Source organism: Sarcophilus harrisii, chromosome 3, assembly GCF_902635505.1.
Source record: "Sarcophilus harrisii chromosome 3, mSarHar1.11, whole genome shotgun sequence".
In the NCBI taxonomy this organism is placed as follows: Eukaryota; Metazoa; Chordata; class Mammalia; order Dasyuromorphia; family Dasyuridae; genus Sarcophilus; species Sarcophilus harrisii.
The window spans coordinates 160,548,314-160,567,248 of record NC_045428.1 but is presented as its reverse complement, the minus strand read 5'-3'; the positions used below and the strand labels follow the sequence as shown (position 1 = coordinate 160,567,248).

Here is an 18,935-nt window from a genome sequence, read left to right as displayed (position 1 = left end):
TCAACCCTAGTTTTGCATGAACTTTCAACTGCACTTGTGGGACAGGCAGCACCAGTAAGATAAGGACTGGACTTGCTCATTCTTAAGTATGTTCCCTTCCAATTGATGGGACAGTGTCAGACAGTACTGGGCAAAAGAGCAAGGAAGAAAGAAAGGTAGGGAATACAGCAAGGATATGGGGTTGATGAAGTAGCAAGATACAGGAGAGAAACACTGGATATGGGTTTCAAATGATTTCATTTGAGTTCTGACTTTGGCCCTTCACCACCTGTGTGACCACAGATGAGTCAAATGACTCCTCTAAGACTCATTTTACAGATCTACAAAATGAGGAGTTTAGGTTAGATTGGGATCAGTGAAATTTTTTTAATATTTTAATAATTTTCTTTCAACATAATTTTCTTCATCACCACAGGCATTTTATTTTATACATTTAAAAACATTATTCTGAGAAAATCTCTATAGGCTTCACAAATAATCAAGAGTCTAAAATACAAAAATGGTTAAGAATTTCTGAGATAGGTGATATCCAATGTCCCTGAAAATTCTAACATCCTCTGATTTTTTAAGAGAAGTTATACTCTGATAAGGTAAATGTGAAATTTCTAAATATGTTGCTTACATATATATTTGATGGATTACCTGGATTTATTAGTTATTTCCTAAAAGCATCAACTTTCTTCTAAGACTCTGCATTCATTTTAATAAATAGCAATCAGAAAAAAAGAAACACCGATAAGTATTTTTGATGTAAGTACTTTTTCATCTGTCCCTCCCTGGGGGAGGGAGTATGATTGATAGAGATCAAGCCTCATTATTAAGAATGCTTTGTTCCATCTCTGACATATAAGGCTGATGATTCTGGCCAAGTCACAAAACTTATTTGTGGCTCAAGTCAACTAAGACTATAAGTTGCTGAGAAAGTACTAATTTCTTCCAGAGTTTTTTTTTTAATGGGAGTGCTTTTCATAATAAAATCTTAGGTCTACTCAAGTCTCATAAATAAATAATATTAAAGCCCCATTTATTGTTTCATCCAAATCACCCTTCCCTGCATTTATTTTTATTTCTTTATCCTCTGAAAATCTGAAAACCCTAAGAAGGAATCACCAAGTAAATATGTCTTATTTCAGAAAGGCAGGGGGAAGGAGATCCTTTCAGGTAATGCTCATCTTCATTCAAGAAAAAAGATTAAACTAAGCAAACACACACACACATTCAGGAAATTACTTAAGAGATTTAAGAATTATCAGATCCTCTCAATGGTGCAAAGTCTTCTTTCTAAGGCCACAAAACAGGGACATTCAGCCAAATTCTTATCAGTATGCCAACATCACTGGTCTGGCTCATTTCCAGTACTCCTACACTCCAGAAAACTTGCTGTAGAAATAATATTACAATGTGTTATTAAGCATTTTTTAAGTGAAATTCTTTCTTTGGCATTTCCAAACAAGTGCAGCCCACAAGTTTTCCTAACAGGCAACATTTCTTGTACTGTGAATGGCTCAGAAATGTAGCTGAGTGGCTGAAGTCTTTTCATTGCTAGCTGAAATTGATTTTTTTCATCTTTCCTCCCCAGAGCATTTTAATTAGCCTGAATCACCTGGGAGAAGATTGTAGCAAGCATTGCATTGGCTCTGAAGGCATAGGCTGTATCTAAACGTAGCAGAACAACTGTAATATGGAAAAGATATTTCTAGCCATTGTGCCTGCCAGTCCATCCAAATTTTCTCCTGATTGATTCAGCTGCAGTGTATCAAGGCAAAGGGAGGAGATGCAAGAATAAGGCTAGTTGAAACAAGCCAAACTGGCTTGCTATGTGTTGCAATGTGTTCTATGATTCAGCTACTCTTGCAAACGTCTATTTCTGGTCATTGAAACATTTAGTTAACTGAGAAAAATTTTAAACTACATTATTAGAAAAAAGCTAAGGTGGTTTGTAGTGCTTATCAGTTTACAGTGTATGCTATGAAGCATAAGATTTGGGGCACTGGATGACCCATATCCAACCCACAAAATCATGTAAAATCTGAAAATCTTAAAATGCTTTGCCTAGTATAGATGGCATTAGATTTCCTTTTGTATCCAATTGACCCAATCAAATGGTTTACTGATATAACTTAATTGACAATTTATTTTGTCAATTCTATAGATAGATCTTCATAGAAACACTACTGTCTTTATTAACTTTGCAAAGGAAATTTGTTTGTTCATCTGACCCTCCAAAGCATTTTATTCTATGTGCAGATGTTGGTGGCAGGATGTTTGAAAATTCTTTGGCATAGGGGTAGGACTTTCTAAAAAAAATAAACAATGCACTAAATGTTTCAGGGGAAGAAAAAAGTTCAAAAATAGCTCACGACTTAGGAAAACTGATTTGAATCAGAAATCTTCTTATTAAAGTTTTTACTGTTCCATATTTAAATGTTTTTGGAAAACATTTTCAACATTATGGGTATAGGAAAGACCACTTTCTCAATTGAGGTAAATGGCCTCTACCTGCCTGTTAGCAATTAGAGACCAAACAGGCAGAATCTAGAATTTTCACTCCCATTTTAAAAAATCTCAATAGCCATTTTAGGTGGAATTGTATTTTTTTTTGAGGGGGGGGAAGTGATTAAGGAAGGTTATAGTTGATTTGTTTTCTTCCTCTTAAATGATGTGTGTAAATTCAGAAAGAAAGCAAACTTAGAAACTAATCCAAAAAAGATTTAATTAAGTGATTTGAAAAAGATTTGAAAAAGGTTACTTCAAATCCATCATTACTGTCCAGATACAAACCAACAGCAACTAATCCACAATCCAGCCACATCACTGTGAAGAAGATTCAAATATATAGTGATAACATAAAGGGCACCTAGGTGGCACAATAAATACAGTGCCAGGCCTGAAGTCAGGAACTCATTTTCTTTAGTTCACATCTGACCTCAGATATTTACTAGACACATCACTTAATCCTGTTTGCATCAGTTTCCTTATCTGTTAAATGAATTGGAGAAAGAAATGGCAAATCATCCCAGTACCTTTGTCTAGAAAACTCCAAATGGGATTGCAAAGAATTGGACACAACTGAAAACAATAAAGCCATCTTCATTGAGAACAATAAAACCATTTTCCAAACCATTCACTTTAGTTTAATTTACTGAGTCCTTTTAAGGCTCCTTTTTGAGGAAGTTACACTTGCTGCATCTCCATTTCTATATCTATAAAATAGTTTGAAAGTTATATAAGTATAAGGAGTACAGAGTACAGAATCTCCAGCTCTAGCTTTAGTTCTACCATTACAATTTTGTGATGCTGAAGGCATAATATAAATTACTAGATCTTTCTATACATTACCTTCAACATCACATATTTATCCACATTTGCAAAGTCCTGGATTTTATTTTAAATAATAGAAGCTCCATAGCCCTTAATGTAGGACTAAGATTTCTTGTGTTCTTCCTGCATAATCGCATCAATGAGAACCTTTTCCTTTGCTTCACATTCAATTAAAAAAAAAATGAGTCCAAACACTAAGGGACATGAATGCCTTCTCCCAAATCATTTGTTATCTCTTTACATTAGAAATGTGATGGTACTGAGAGTTGAAAATGAGGTAGGTTATTGCTAAAAGGCCAAGTTAAATAGGAAAACTGGAGACATTTGCAAGTACTAAGACCAACTAAAGACTTATTTGTTAAAGAAATGAAACTGCTGAATTGTGCAATTATAAGAAAGGTGAGAAGTCAGCCCTAGGTTTCCAGCCTAGAAACTGTAAAGATTCAGTCAGGAAAAAAGGGGAAACTGTCCTCATCTGAGCATGTAACAACCCTAGCAAGCTCCCCATTTGGAATTAATTTCTTTCAGTTGAATTCACAAAATGGCTTTCTCTTGAAGCAGCTTGTACTGAAAGTGGGACTTTTTCTTGATTATGAAAATGGATATATAGCATTTTATGATGTCAGAGACAGAAGCCTTATCCATATTCTCTCAAACATAACCTTTGAAGGGCCTCTTTGCCTTTATTCTCTTTTGTCATTCTTAATGAAGAAAGTACTCCTGGATCACTCATTATCTGTCCCATATGTGATCAGTAGAGGGCTGTCAATGATGCTAATTTTTCAGGGTGACTCTCAGTACATGTGAGTGAAAGTGATAATGAAAATTACTTTCTATTTTTGGAAACTTTTTTTTTGAAATTGTCAATAAAATGATGTATGTTTATTAAAACCAATGAGATAAAGTCATATATATATGAAGAATGGGCCTAATCTGCAAGCTCTTTCAAATTGGAGATTAGCTGGAAGAGGAGATAGAAAAGCAACAGGAGCAGACTGAAAGGAAAAAAAAAATGAAATAATAATTTTCAAGTAGAGAAGGATGAAGAGGTAAATTTACAATCTTAAATAAAATACTAAATGAGCAAACAAAAAAACAAAATAAATAAGTAAAAGAGAGAATAGTTCTCTTGGATGAAGTCCTAGGGAGATGGGTTTGGAAAACTGTTTCCCTGAATGAAATACAAAATAGAGTACTAGAGTAGCCTCAAGGAATCAGAAAAGATAGGAAATCTATTGAAATAAAGGCATTATTTTAATAAATAAATAATTATTTAATAATTAAATTATTTAGTAAATAAAGGTATTATTTTAATAAATAAAATCTCCACATGTGGTGTTTTTCTTCTTTAAAATAATAAGAGTTCTCTCTGGGAGAGAGGTTTCTCAGGGAGGTTTTCTGGAGGCAGCCTTAGTTTCAGCTACAAGTAAAAATCACCCAAATGCAGCCAGGTGCTAAAAGTTCAGATCTTTTATTCTCTCCATTATAGCCCAGTTAGTTTCCTTAGAGGCCCCTCTCTCTCCTTGGTTCTAAGAGCTCTTGTAGCTTTGTCTCTTGCTTCTGCCTCTACTTTCTTCAGCCTTTAGCCAGCACCTCCTTACCTGTGGCTGGGCAGCTTTCTGGAGAGTCTTTCAGACTTGGTCTCAGTGTGGGGAAGTGCAGGAGCCCAGCCACCACAGCTGTGTGAGATGAAATGAATCTGATTGTGCCTCCGAGAGTAGCCTTCTCCTGAACTGACTTGATGCTCCCTTCTTCAATCTACTTCAGTTCAACTCCTCAAGAGAGCCTCTGTTTCTCATATATGATTTCTTCTGAGAGAATAGAATTATGGGTTTCTCCCAGAGTGCTCTCTGGCCCTGAGAGCTTCAAGGGAGGTATGAAATCGGATATCTCATACTAAATCCTGAAATCTCCCAAATGTGTGAACTCCAATGAGTACTTAAATACTTCTTGCTTATATGAGCTCTCTAAAGGTGTGAACACAAGCATTATTGTCTATCAGTATTAGTCTATCAGACTTATCACCTTGTAAGGATTTGCTCTAAGGTGTGAACTAATAAGCACTGTATCAATGGCATTGAGTTAACACCAGGATTCTAACATCTCCCTTGAGTTTTCACCTTGTTTCAAGTTGAGTTGACAATAGGATTCCAACATCCACAGAGAAGTAGAAGATAAGAAATTATAGTTTGACATTTTCTCAAATGTGCCTTGATTACTACTTTCCCTTTTTATATATTTGTTCCCCCCCTTCTTCTTACCCCCCCCATAGACCTTGCTCCATTTCTTCTTACAGCTACCACATCAAAGACATTCTAAAGATGGTGTTGATATGACAATGACACATTGTCTCCAATTTTAAAATCCTGTCATTTCTATCTAATCTCTACTGGTATGAAAGACAAGACAATTCTGATTTAATTTGCTTTGGTGTGAACACTATTTGTGAATCTTGAAGTAAATAATTCTGAAAATGGAAAATGCTAAAAATTGTGTTCCATTGAAGATGACTGCGTTGTAGGAGTTCTCACCTTTTCAGAAAGGAGAAAAAAGAGGATTTTAAAGGGGAAAGGTGAAAAAAAAAGACACCAACAAATCAGCTCTCAAATCTTTTGTGGTAGACTTCTAAGGAAAGAGCTAGTCTTATCCTTTCTGAGTGGAACATCTAAGAAGGAATCAGAAATAAGTTTCTCTTTTAAAAAATATATATATTAAGAAAAAGATATCTCTACCAGTGGACTAATGAGAAAGTGAGAAAATTCAGTATATGTGCTGGTTAAGGAAAGAGGCAGTTTGGAGAGCAGAAACTGCTTTGGGGTTTTTCTTGACCAGTTTCTCTCTCAGAACATCAGAATGTAAAAAGATGTGATGGATGATCCTGAGACTTAGAAATGAGATGAGATTTTGTTAAATGACCCAATTTGGAGGGTGCTAAGAGGAAATAATGTTTTCTCCAAGACATACTGCTGCTAAATCCTATAATGGAAGAAAGGTGAGAACTCAGTCCTAGTGCTAAACTTAGAAGCCTTCTCAAAAGAAAGGAGTTCTCACCTCTTGGGGTGTGAAGTAAAAGGAGGGACTAAGCAAAGGTAAGGATATAAAAAGACCTCCAGAATTCAGTGTTAGTATCTTTTGCTGCCAGAGCTCAAGAGCAAGAGCTAGCATCTACTCCTGACAGATATATCTGAGAAGAAAGAATATGGATAGAAGAGACTTAATTGAAAATCTCAAGGGACATCTTACTTGCTCCATCTGCCTGGGCTACTTCACTGACCCATTGACTGTGAAATGTGGCCATAGTTTTTGCAGAGAGTGTCTTCTCCAATGCAGGGAGAGAGCCACTGAAACCTTAACTTGCCCAGAGTGCAGAGGAGTCATGACGTACAGTGATTTGGTTCCCAATAGGCACCTGCAGAACCTGTCCATCATTGGCAAAATGTCTGACCTCATTTGGTGCAGAGCATGGTGGGCCTGACCACCTGTGATCAACATGGGGAGCAAGAGAAGTTCTTCTGTGAAGAGGACCGGAGGCTACTCTGTGATTACTGCTTATCAGCCCCAGAGCACAAGGACCACCAAGTCCTTCCCTTAGAAACAGTTGCTAACAAGTGCAAGGATGAGCTCCAGGAGACACAGACTGTCTTAGCAATAAAAGAAAAGGAATTTGAAACCATATTGGATCAATCGAGAAGGAGTAAAGCATGCTGTCAGGAGAATGAATACACTTTGAAACACTTGGCAATTTCTGAATATGGGAAAATTCAGAATTTCTTATGGGATGAAGAATATAAATACTTGGCAAGGATACACCAGGAATCCAGAGACGGCCTGATCAAAATGAAGGAGAACATGGACAAGCTGACCCAACAAATCCAGAATCTGCAACAATTGAAGTTAGAAGTAGAGAAGAACTTGGACAAGGAGCCTCTGGAAATGCTCCAGAATATGAAAGGCATTTTGGAAAGGAATGGTGAGCTTCTACTTCAAGAACCAGAGATTGTTTCACCTTTTTTGGACACCTGCTCCATCACATGCTTGAGAGAAGTGCTCCTGAGGTTCCAGAGGGAAATAACTCTTGATGCTGAATCAGCCAATCCTCATCTCACCCTCTCTGAAGATTTGAAGAGGGTTCAGTATGGAAGTGTCCATCAGGACTTGCCTGACAACAAAGACAGAAATGACTGTGTTCTTGCCGTTTTGGGGTGCCAGAATTTCACCTCAGGCAAACACTACTGGGAAGTAGAAGTGGAAGATAAGACACAGTGGAAATTGGGCATCTGTAAAGATTCAGTCAGGAAAAATGGAAAACTGTCCTCATCTGAGCATGTAATGACTCTAGCAAGCTTCCCATATGGAAATAGTTTCTTTCTGTTGAATTCACAAAATGGCTTTCTCTCAAAGCAGCCTGTACTGAAAGTGGGAGTTTTTCTCGATTACGAAAATGGATATATAGCATTTTATGACGTCAGAGACAGAAGCCTTATCCATATTCTCTCAAACATAACCTTTGAAGGGCCTCTTTGCCCTTACTTCTCTTTTGTCATTCTTAATGAAGAACGTACTCCTGGATCACTCATTATCTGTCCCATATGTGATCAGTAGAGGGCTGTCAATGATGCTAATTTTTCAGGGTGACTCTCAGTACATGTGAGTGAAAGTGATAATGAAAATTACTTTCTATTTTTGGAAACTTCTTTTTTGAAATTGTCAATAAAGTGATGTATGTTTATTAAAAATCAATGAGAAAGTCTATATATATATATCAAGAATGGGCCTAATCTGCAAGCTCTTTAAATTGGAGATCAGCTATAAAATAACCTGGCTTAATGCCTCAAAGAAGGGAAAGGTAGAATAAAGCATTGCAATTCTCAGAAATGTTGTTTGGGAAATTGAAGGATCCTGCACTTGGATTCATGCTTGCTTTTCCATATCCAAAGGAAATGGTACTATCTGAGCATGGAACAACCCATAGCACAAATATAGATTCTTTTTTACTTCAGACTCTTTGCAGGGGATTTTACCAATTCTACCCAGACATTGATGTCTATCACTTGCCTTAAGTCCTTAAGTTGATTCCAAATCTTCCTGAGAGATCTATACCTATATCTACACATGTATAACTAACTTACTCTTTGATCTATACCTATTCTATTCTCAACTTATCCTTTTGTTCTGCATTTTCTAAATGTCCATTCTTTGCAGCAAACCAAACATTATTCTAAATTGGACAGGCAGAAGAGAATTCAGAGAATTTACAATTATGCAGAAATCTAACAAACTTCTCTTAGAAGTTCCTTGCATTGCTAAGCAATAGAACCTTGATACAGCATCTTATCTAAAATATCATTAGCATTACAAAAATGATTTTGCTTTTAAACAACCATCAGACTTGAAAAATAGTTAGTAACACCTTGTCAACATAGGCTGAAAAGAGGTTTTAAATGTGTGCCAAGGCCCCTTTCCCCCAAGGCAGATAGCTCACTGAAAACCTAGTATTAATTTCCACATAATAAATAGGAAGTTCAAGAAATTTCATCTAACCATCAGGGAAGAGTGCCCAGAGAAGGACTGAGAATGAATGCCCAGAGAAACACTGAGCATAAATGAGATTCTTTGCCCTCCGCCAATAATCAGTGAAGAGAGGGAAGAGCTCAGGCAAAAGAGCAGCCACACCTAATGAGAGATGGGTGGACTACACCTTCATGTAGCTACAATAAAACTAGGATACAATTTTTAATTCTAACTTTCAGAGTATATGCAAAAAGTCCTTAATTGCTATTTTTTAAAATGATAGCCAAATTATCACCTGAGTTTTCTTTCTTATACGAATATTTCATATTCTATATAACGTCATGAATAAAACCCCCAAGAGACAGACCCAGTGTTCCATCTAGAGAGCAATCTAGTTGCCTTCAAGTTTTATCTTTTGCATTTATTATTGAGATATATATATATATACATATATATATGTATATATCAGTCACCCCATATTGCCTAAACTAAAATGAAAAACTCCTTACATTGAGATTTAAGTTCTCCATAAGTTAGTTCCCATCTATGGTATTATATTATATTGTCTCCTTCACTAAAGCTATATTCCATACAAAGGAGATAAGTCACTCTTTCCCCAACTTTCTCCTATTTTTTTCCACTTCTCACTTTTACTTTATCAGAAGCTATCCATCAAGTTTTAAGATCATATAAACCCTGGAACTTCTTGCCTTTGATTGGAGAGGGTAGAGCTTGGATAAGAGCCACTGAGACCACTTAGTTGGAGCTAAATAGGGAATGGTGGGGGGTGGGAGGGGGGAGGGGGAGGTTAATCTTAATGAAACCACTTAACTGCCCTGAAGGGTGGGTCTCTGTCACAGGAGAGCTTCTCAAGAGGTCAAAGACTTTTCCTTTCATTGCCCCCCAAAATTCAAGGGGAACACTATTTGCATCAAATTGATGCTAAGTGAAATGAGCAGAACCAGGAAATCATTATACACAGCAACAACAAGATTATATGATGATCAATTCTGATGGACGTGACTCTCTTCAACAATGAGATGATTCAAATCAGTTCCAATTGTTCAGTGATAAAGAGAGCCATCTACACCCAAAGAGAGAACTGTGGGAACTGAGTGTGGTTCACAGCATAACATTTTTACTTTTTTTGTTGTTATTTGATTGCATTTTGTTTTGCTTCTCTTTTATTCTTGTGCAGCACAATAATTGTATAAATATGAATACATATATTAGAGTTAACATATATTTCTACCATGTTTAATATATGTTGGAGTACTTGCCATCTAAGAGAGGGCATGGGGGAAAGGAGGGGGGGGTAGGGAGGGAGAGGAGGGGATTGGAAAACAGGGTTTTGCAAGGGCTAATGTTGAAGAATTGTCCATGCATATGTTTTGAAAAATAAAAAGCTCTAATAAAAATTTTTAAAAAGAAAGAAAATGCTGGCTTGGTTTACTACTTCCTTCCATAGTTCACTTTACAGATGAGGAACAGAGGCAAAGCAGATTTAAGTGACTTGTCCAATGTCACATAGCTACAAATTGTTTGAGGCCAGATTTTAACTGAGAAAGATGATTCCATGCCCTGAGCTCTAACCCACTGTAGCACACAGCTGCTGCCAATAAAAGTTTATTGGCTGTTTCCTCTGCTTTCAGGCATTTGTTCAAGCTGCGCTCCTCCCCCAGTGTACAATCACATTTAACAATGTGATTGTTCAAATTTTCAATGTCCATCTTAGAAATTAGGAAATACTACAAATCTGTACTTGGTTTATTATTTTGCTGACTGTCTAGGCTTAAGAAAGTAATGGAGAAAATGTTAATAATGCAATTAAACTATGTACAGATTTCATTTGCATATCTGTAATTTCACCAAATCTAGTCTAACAAAGAAAAGTTAGAACAGTCTGAGAAAGTCTGGTCCACAAGGACTGCTATAAGATGTGGCCTCTCATTAGTTATAAACCTTAAAAAAACTTGAATATCCAGACACAATATCTAGTAACCAATAGATGCTGAGACTAAATACTTATTTGCTCAAGTATTTAAGATATAATGATTACAAATAACCAGATTGGAAACAGCAAGGTATGACATACTTGAATTAACAATTTCTTATTGACAATTGCTGTAATTATAGAAATCAGTTACAGGAGGAAAACAAAAAAATTTCAGTGCATATTAACTACAAATCCAAGAAATTTTACCTCTAGTAACAAATCCTATAAGAACTTACTGTAGATAAAACTTGCTGGGAAAATTGGGAACAAATATGACAGAAACTAGGCATTGACCCACACTTAACACCATACACCAAGATGAGGTCAAAATGGGTTCATGACCTAGGCATAAAGAATGAAATTATTAATAAATTAGAGGAACACAGGATAGTTTACCTTTCAAACCTGTGGAAGGAGAAGGACTTTATGACCAAAGAAGAACTAGAGATCATTACTGATAACAAAATAGAAAATTTCGATTATACCAAACGGAAAAGTTTGTACAAACAAAACTAATGCAGACAAGATTAGAAGGGAAGCAATAAACTGGGAAAATATTTTTACAGTCAAAGGTTCTGATAAAGGCCTCATTTCCAAAATATATAGAGAATTAACTCTAATTTATAAAAAATCAAGCCATTCTCCAATTGAAAAATGGTCAAAGGATATGAACAGACAATTCTCAGATGAAGAAATTGAAACTATTTCTAGTCATATGAAAAGATGCTCCAAGTCATTATTAATCATAGAAATGCAAATTAAGACAACTCTAAGATACTACTACATACCTGCTGATTGGCTAAGATGACAGGAAAAATAATGATGATTGTTGAGGGATGTGGGAAAACTGGGACATTGATGCATTGTTGGTGGAGTTGTGAATGAATCCAACCATTCTGGAGAGTAGTTTGGAACTATGCTCAAAAAGTTGATCCAGCAGTGTTCCTACTGGGCTTATATCCCAAAGAGATTATAAAGAAGGGAAAGGGACCTGTATGTGCACGAATTGTTGTGACAGCCTTTTTGTAGTGGCTAGAAACTGGAAACTGAGTGGATGCCCATCAGTTGGAGAATGGCTGAAGAAATTGTGGTATATGAATATTATGGAATATTATTGTTCTGTAAGAAATGACCAACAGGATGATTTCAGAAAGGCCTGGAGAGACTTATACGAACTGATGCTGAGTGAAATGAGCAGGACCAGGAGATCATTATATACTTCAACAACAATACTATATGATGACCAGTTCTGATGGACCTGGCCATCCTCAGCAACGAGATCAACCAAATCAGTTCCAATGGAGCAGTAATGAACTGAACCAGCTATGCCCAGAGAAAGAACTCTGGGAGATGACTAAAAACCATTACATTGAATTCTCAATCTCTATATTTATGCCCAACTGCATTTTTGATTTCCTTCACAAGCTAATAGTACAATATTTCAGAGTCTGATTCTTTTTGTACAGCAAAATAAAGGTTTGGTCATGTAAAACAAACAAACAACAAAAAAAAAAACAAATCCTAAACAGATATTTACCATAACCTTATATTTATATAAATCAGTTTGCTGCTTTTAGCCAAGAACCATCAGCTACAACTTGATAAAAAAAAAACAAGTCTGGAACAGTTTAGAGGGAGGATAGGATTCCATGTGACTACCCTTCCCCCCACTCCACTTCCAAAGAGACAATGGTAGGGAGGGAAGTCGAACTAAACTTCACTCCAGGCTAACTAGGTACTCCTATAGCTGAAGTAGCAGCAGTGGGGAGGGCAGTTTAAATCTTTACAAAAGATCTCTACCCCACCCAACATTTAAAGTAGCAGAAATCAGTGGGTGGGTGGGTGGGGGAATCCCATAAAACCTACATGTCCAGCAGAGCTGGATTTAAAGCATATAATCCATTTCTATCTCATTTCAAATAATAAAACAACATAGTTTCTTTCTCTCCTTCTGGCCCCACGTGGCCATTATTCCCAATGGAAGCCTCAGCTTGGCCAGGGTTGAAGCTTTCAGAAAAGTCAGATCCCTTGTTACATACTTTAAGTAACATTAGAGGCATGTGACCTCTTTCAGGCAAGTTAACAGAATTTTTTTTAACAAGCTATTATTGTTCCTTTAAGATCTTATACTTTAAAGATAACCAATTCATTTCCCAAATTTAGAATCATCTTTAAATTCCTACTCAAATGTTTTCACCAGGTGGAGTTCAGTATTGAAATAACCAGTTCCCAAATTTGATCATTGTTCTTAAATTTAACAGAGCTCTTAAGTTAACAAAACAGACAAACAAATTACAAACAATTTCCCAACACAGACAAAAATCACACAGAACACACAATGTGTCTTTAAAAGACACCCAGGTAGGGTCCCCTGCGTTCAGAAGACCCTACACCCAGATTCTATAATTCTGGGAATCCAGATGCCAGCATACCAACGAAATTTTAAAATTTTTTTTCCTTTTTTAAAAATTTTTTAAAATTTTTTTTAAAAAAAAAAAAAAAATTCCTTTTTTAATTTTTTTTTAATTTCCTTTTCCAAAAAACCCCTTTTTTAAATAAAAATTTAAAAATTTTTTAAAGGGGAAATTTTTGGCCCCCAATTTTTAAAAATTTAAGGAAAAAAAGGAAATTTTTTTTTTTAAAACAAATTTTTTAAAAAAGGGAAAATTTAAACCCCTTTCCCCCCCCTTTTTTTAAAAAAAAGGGGGGTTGGGTTGGGAAATTGGGTTTTAATTTTAAAAAATGGATTTAAAAATTATTTAAATTTTTAAAAAAAAAAAATTTTGTTTTTTTTGGGGAAAGGGGCCCCTTTTTTGGGGCCCCCCTTTCCCCCTTTTGGGGGGGAAAAAGGGGAAATTTTAAAAGGTTTTTAAAAAAATTTTTTAAAATTTTTTTTCCTTTAAATTTTTTTGGGTTTTTTTTTTTTGGTTTTTTTTAAAAATTTTTAATTTTAAAAAAAAAATTTTAAAATTGAATTATTTTTTTTTTTAATAAATTTTTTTTTAAAAAGGAAAAAAAAATTAATTCCCCCAAAAAAAAATTTAAAAATTTAAAAATTTTTTGGTTGTTGGTGGGAAATTTTGGAAACCCTTTTTTTAAATAAAAAAAAGGAAGCAAAAAAACCAAAAAATTCCTTTAAGAAAAACCCCCCCTTTTTAAAAATTTTTCCTTTTTGGGGTTAAAAAGGGGGGGGGGGAAAAACCCCCCCTTGAAAAAGGGGGCCCCCCGGGGTTTTTTGGCCCCCCAAGGGGCCCCCTTTTTCTTTTTTTTTTAAATTTTGGGGTTTTTTTTCCCAAAGGAACCAAAAGGGAAAAAAATTTAATTAAAATGGAAAAAACTTTAAAAACCCAAATTTCCCAAATTTGGGCCTTCCTTTTCCCCTTGAAAACCCCTTTTTTAAGAATTTAAAAAAAATTTTTAAAGGAATTTTCTTTTTAATTTTTAAGGGGTTTTAAATTTTTTGAAAAATTGGGTTTTTTTTCCCAAAATTTTAAAAGGGGAAAAAATTTTTTTTTTTAAAAAATTTTTTCCAAAAAATTTAAAATAAATTTTTTTTTTAAAAAAAAAATTTTAAAGGGAATTTTTTATAAAAAATTATTTTTAATAATTTTAAAAAAAGGGGTTTGTTTTTTTCCTTTTCCATTTTTTAAAAAAAATTTTAAATTTAAATTAAGGAATTTTTTTTTAAAATTTGGGGATTTTTTAAAAGGGTTTTTAACCCTTTTTTAAAAATTTTTTTTTTTAATTTTAAATTTTTAAAAAAAATTTAAATTTAAAATTTTTGGGAAAAATTTAAAAATGGTTTTAATTTTGGGAATTGGGGGGGGAAAAAAATTTTTAATTTTCCCCAATTTTTTTTTTAATCCCCAAAATTTAAAAAAAAAATTTTTTTTTTTAATTTTTTCCTTTTTTTTAAAAAATTTTTTTTTCCCTTCCTTCCCCAAAATTTACTTTTCCTTTAATTGTTAAAAAAGGTTAAAATTTTTTTAATTTTTAAAACTTTAAATTTTTTTTTTTTTAATTTTTTTAAAATTTTTTAAATTGTTTTTTTTCTTTTTAAAAATTTTAAAAAGGGGGGGAAAATAAATTTTTTTTTTTAAAGGGAAAATTTTTTTTAAATTTAAATTTTTGGGGTTTTTTTTTTTTTTTTAAAATTTTTTTTTTTTTTTTTTTAAATTGGGGTTTTCTTTTGCCGGGGAAATTTTAAATTTTGGGGAAAAACTAAAAAATGGAAAACTTATTTTTTTTTTTTTAAAATTTTTTTAAAATTTAATTTTTTTTTTAAACTTGGGGGGGGTTTTTTTAAAAATTAAAGAAAAAAGGGGGGGAAAGGGAAAAAAAAAAAAAAGGGAAAAACCAAAAAAAAAAAATTTTTTTTTAAAAAAAAGGGAAAATTTTTTAAAGTTTAAAGGTTTTTTGGGTTTTTAAAGGAAGGTTTTTTTTTTAAAAATTTTAAAAATTTTGGGGTTTTTTTTTTTTTTTTTTTTTCCGGGTTTTTTTTTTTTTTTTTGGTTTTTTGGGGGGGGGTTTTTTTTCTCCTTCCCCAATTAAAAATTTTAAAGGAAAGAAAGGAAAAATTTTTCCCCCCTTTTTTTTTTAGTTTTATTTTTTGAATTTTTTTTTGGGTTTTTTTTAAAAGGGAAAAAAATTTTTAGGGGGGGAAAAAAAAAAAAATTTTTTTTTTTTAAAACTTTTTTTTTTTTTTATAAAAACCCCCAAATTTTTTTTTTTTTTTTTTTTTTTTTTTTAAATTTAATTTTTTTTTCCCACCGGAAAAAAAAAATTTTTTTTTTTTTTTTTTTTTTCCCAAATTTTTTTTTTTTTGGGAAAAAGGTTTTTAAAAAGGGGGTTTTTAAAAAAAGGGTGGGAAATTTAAATTTTTTTTCCCTGGAAAAAAACCCCCCCGGGGGGGGGGGGGGGTTTTTTTAAAAAAATTTTTTTTTAAAAAATTTTTTTTTTTTTTTTTTTTTGGGAAATTAAATAAAAAAAATTTTTTCCTTTTTCCCCCAAAAAAACCTTGGTTTAAAATTTTAAAAATTTTTGGGGGGGGGGAAATTTATTTAAAAAAATTTTTTTTTTAATTTTTTGGGAAATTTGGGGTTTTTAAATTTTTTGGGGGGTTGGTTTTTTGGGTTTTTTTTAATTTGGGTTTTTGAAATGGGATTTTTGGGTTTTTTGGGTTTTTTGGGGGTTTTGGGTTTTTTTTTTAAATTTTTTTGGGTTTTTTTTTTTTTGGTTTAAAAATTTTTTTTTTTTTTTTTTTTGGGAAAAATTTTTTTTTAAAATTTTTTTTAAAAAATTTTTAATTTTTTTTTTTAAATTTTTGGGGGAAAAAGAGGTTTTAAATTTTTTTTTAATTTTTTTTTTTGGGGAATTTTTTTGGGGTTTTTTTTTAAAATTTTAAATTTTTTTAAAATTTTTAAAGGTTTGGGGTTTTTTTGGAAAAAATTTTAAATTTTTTTTTTTTTTTTTGGGTTTTTTTTTTTTTTGGTTTTTAAATTTTTTTTTTTTTTTTTTAAAATTTTTTTTAAAAGGGTTTAAAAATTTAATTTTTTTTTTTCCTTTTTTTTAAATTTTTTTTGGGGTTTTTTTTTAAATTTTTTTAAATTTTTGGAAAAATTTTTTTTAAAAATTTTTGTTTAAATTTTTTTAAAATTTTTTTTTTTTTTTTAGTTTTTTTTAAAAATTTTTTTTTTACTTAATTTTTTTTCTTTTTGGGGATTTCCCCTTTTTTTTTTGGGTTTTTTTAAGGTTTTTTTTTTTTGTGTTTTTTTTTTTTTTTTCCTTTTTTTGGGAAATTTGTTTTTTATTTTTTTTAAAATTTTTTTTGTTTTTTTTGGGGGTTTTTTTAATTTTTTTTCCCTTTTAAAAGGTTTTAAAAAAAAGGGTTTTTATTTAAAAATTTTTTAAAATTTTTTTTTTTTTTGTTTTTTTTTTTTAATTTTTTTTTTTAATTTTTGGGAAAATTTTTTTTTTTTGGGGAAAAAAATAAAAAAAAAAATTTTAAAAATTTTTAATTTTTTAAAAAAAAATTTTTTGGGTTTTTTAAAAAAAATAATTTTTAAAAAATTTTTATTTAAAAGAATTTTTTTTAAATTTTTTTTTTTTTTTTTTTTTTTAAAGAATTTTTTTTCCTTTTTTTTTTTTTTTGGTTTTTTTGTTTTTTTTTTTTTTTTGGTTTCCTTTTTTTAATTTTAAAAATTTTTTTTTTTTAAAAAAAAAAATTTTTTTTTTAAAAAAAAAGGTTTTTTTGGGTTTTTTTTTTTTCCCTTTTAAATTTGGGTTTTTTTTAAAAGGAATTTTTTTAAAAAAAATAATTTTTTAAAAAAAAGGTTTTTTTTTTTTTTCCTTTTTTTCCCTTTTTTTTTTTTTTTTTTTTTTTTTTTCCCTTTTAATTTTTTTTGGTTCCTTTTTTTTAAAAAAGTTTGGGAAAAACCCGGTTTATTTTTTTTAAATTAATTTTTTTTTAAATGGTTTTTTTTTTTATTTTGGTAAAAGGGTTTTTCAACCAAGGGTTTTTTTTTTTTAAAATTTTTTTAAATTTTTAATTTTAAAGTTTCTTTTAAAAAAAACCCCCCAAATTTGGAAATTAAATTTTTTGATTTTTTTTTTTTAAAATTTTTTGGTTTTTTAATTTAAATTTAAAATTTTTTTATTTTAGGGAAATTTTTTTTTTTTTTTTTTCCTTTTTTTTTTTTTTAATTTAATTTTTAAAAAAATTTAAAAATTTTTCCCCCTTTTTCTTAATTTTCCCCTTCCCCCCCCCAAAATGGGGAAAAATTTTAAAATTTAAATTTTAAAAAAAAAATAAAAAAAAATTTTTTTTAAAAAAAAAAAATTTTTAAATTATTTAAAAAAAAAAAAAAATTTAAAAAAAATTGGGAAATTTTTTTTTTTTCTTTTTTTTTTGGGTTTTTTGCCCATTAAATTTTTGGGTTTTTTTTTAAAAGGGGGGGCCCAAAAATTTTTAAAATTTTTGAATTTTTTTCCCTTTTCCCCTTTTTTTAAGTTTTTAAGGCCTTTTTTCCCCTTTTTTTTTTAAAACCAATAATTTTAATAAATTTAAAATTTTTCCCTTTTCCCCCCAAAAAATTTTCCCCCCAAAAAAAAAGGGGTAAAAACTTTTAAACAAATTTCCTTTTTTTCTTTTTTTTTTAAAAGAAATTTGGCCCGGGGGAAAAGGGTTTGAAATTTTAAACTTTTGGCCAAATTCCCAAAAAAATTTTTTGGTTTTCCCCCCAAAAAACCAATTTTTCCCCATCCCCCCAAAAATTTTTTTTTTTCCTTTTTTTTTAAAGGTGTAGGTATCTTAGAATTGTTTTAATTTCTTTCTGATTAATAATGATTTGGGTTTTTTCATTTTAAAAAATTTTTTTTTTTGGAAATTTTTTTTCCCTTTTGACCATTTTTTCAATTGAGAATGGCTTGATTTTTAAAATTTTAATTTTAATATTTTGGAAAAACCTTTTTAAAAAAAAAATTTTTTTTTTTCCCTTTCTAATCTTGTCTGCAATTTTTTTTGTACAAAACTTTTCCGTTTGGTATAATTAAATTTTCTATTTTGTGATCAGTAATGATTCTTCTTTTTGGTTTTTTGCTTTTGGTATAAAGGGACCTTTCCCTTTTTGGTCTTGGGGAAATTTTCCCTATGTTTCTTAATTTTAATTAAAGTTTTTTTTTGCCTTTTGCCAACCAGTTTTTATTTCTTTGGTTTTAAGGCGGAAGTTAGGGGCCTGGGCCTGTTTTTTGAATTAATTGGTTTCAATTTTACTTTTTAATCCCAAACGGGGTTCTTTTTAAAAAGTGGGATCTTTTGGGGGTTTTTTGGTCAAAAGGGATTAGGTTGGCTATTTTTTTTTGGCTTGTTTTTCCCTTTTTGGAACTTTTTAAATCTAATTCCCCACTGGATCAACTAAATCATTCCTTTTTTAAGGCCAATACTTTTTAAATTTTTTTTTTTAGGGGGTTTTGGTAAACTTTGCTGGGGCTTTTTCCCTTTATAAATTATAAAATTTTTTTTAGGATCTTTTTGTACCAAAGGGCTTGGGCTAACCTTTCAAATTTTTGAATTTTTTTTTTTTTTTCAAATTTTAAATTTTTTTGGAAA

The 18,935-nt window shown here is 31.4% G+C and overlaps 1 pseudogene; it reads left to right on the top strand.

Moving 5' to 3' along the window:
- The first annotated feature begins 6,520 nt into the window (after positions 1-6,520).
- On the top strand, positions 6,521-7,923 carry LOC116422535 (annotated as a pseudogene).
- The last annotated feature ends 11,012 nt before the right edge of the window (positions 7,924-18,935 follow it).